This window comes from Aristolochia californica, unplaced genomic scaffold (genome assembly GCF_029961685.1).
Source record: "Aristolochia californica isolate CCGP_79_NKW_82.1479 unplaced genomic scaffold, dmAriCali1.0.hap1 SCAF_423, whole genome shotgun sequence".
Classification (NCBI taxonomy): Eukaryota; Viridiplantae; Streptophyta; class Magnoliopsida; order Piperales; family Aristolochiaceae; genus Aristolochia; species Aristolochia californica.
Genome location: NW_027182130.1, coordinates 20,001 through 21,860, shown reverse-complemented (window position 1 = coordinate 21,860; position 1,860 = coordinate 20,001).

Genomic DNA, 1,860 nt, shown 5'->3' with positions numbered 1-1,860 from the left:
CGATCGAACACTACTTGAAAACGGTGTTTCTGTTCAGAAAAGAAATGTTCCAAATGTTCCTGGAAATTCTTGCTCCCATTGGACCATTTGTATCTATATGCATCAGGATCCCGATTCATGGATCTCTCGGTTCGAGAAATAAGAGGATCGAACCATTTCTTCTGACTCTTTTTCAAATTCGATAAATGTTGGTTGATCGTATATTTTATTATAGTTAGATGATTCAGAGGATCATTTCCTATTTGATCCCTTTGAATTCCATATTCGAAGTTGCGATCGGATCGATTCATTAAAAAGAATCGATTCGATACATTTCTTATGTACCCATAGGTGCTATATTGGATTTGAATCAGATTTCGGATCAATCTATATTGATTGACCGCCTCCATTATGTTGTTGCTAGCAAATACCACTATTTTTGGTTTTGGATCATCTTCCAAATCATTCCCGCAGGAGATCCGGACCGATTTTTTTCTGATCCTTCGATAAAAAGATTCATTCTCTTCATAAAAAATAGGAGGTAGAACCACTAAAGATTTCCTTTTCGACTCATCCCTGGAGTTGAATACCTCATTCAAGAATTTTTTTTGATCCAATCCGTAGGAATCAATAGAAAAGGAAAATCCCTTATGATACACCAGATCCGGCTCGGTTATTGATAGAGTGAATAGATCTGCCATTTCTTGAAATCTCTCTTCTGATTCAAAATCGTGGTGTAACGTGTATCCCCCTTTGTTCCGGTCATGGAATAGATGAAATAAATCAAAAAATGGATTTTTGTTCAAGAATGAAATCTTATTGGAACTGTCCATATCCGGTTCATCCCTCGGAACCATATCACATCCCGGATCTGATGAAATAGGATGAATTGAGACGGTATTTTGTAAATACGTAATTATCTTGAATATATCAACCATTTCTTTATTTTCCGATCGCCTGGAAGGGACAAAAGAAACATCTTGTTGTTTCTTCAACAATTTCTGATCTCTAGTGGACCTCTCCGTAGGATTCGAACCCAGATGAAGTTCTGACCATCTGTCAGAGAAAAAAGAACGAATTGATCTTGTAGGATTCCCAAGAAATTCTTCGATTTCTTCCGGAAGCAGATGATTATTCATCTGCTTCTCACGTTCCGTGAATAGCCGGGACATTGAGGAATATTCAGAAAGGCATTTCGGGAATCGATCTGATTCTATCTCTGTTCGTTCCGTTTGAAGAAAGGAAGGATCCCAAAGAATCGATCTTTCTTTTAGTTGCGGAATCTCTGTTTGATTGATCAATGTGTGATATTCCGAATCCTCATTCCTAATGGAATCGAAATGATCTCTGGATTGATCAGAAGATCCTTTCCATTGGCTAGAATCCGTTACTTGAACGAAAATAGATCTTGTGGAATCATATTGAATATTTGACGATACATTCCGTACCTTGCTAAAAAACCGATCCTTGTTTACCAACCACGCATTGTCTAACCAAATCCAATTTTCTCTCGATACGTTCCTCAAAAAATCCGATTCGTGCTGATTCTTCCCCCAACTAACGAAGAGATCTTGGCGGAATTGCCACATATGATATTGAGCACAATTTTGCAAAGAAATACCCCCCTTGTTTCTCGAGAAGAGATGGGAAAGATGCTCAATATCATTTGATTGAATAGTTGCCTCAGCTCCTTGTTGTTTGAAGAAACCCTCCACTTCAATTGGTCTTTTTTCACGAAAAGCAGACATGAGATAACAAATCAAGTGTTTCACTAAGATTTCGAAGAGCTGTCCCGAATTCAAGTTGATTATGTTTCGCTTCTTCCTCGGAGAAAGACGATCAAAGAATTCCCAATCATGGTCCTTGCGGATCGGATCATCC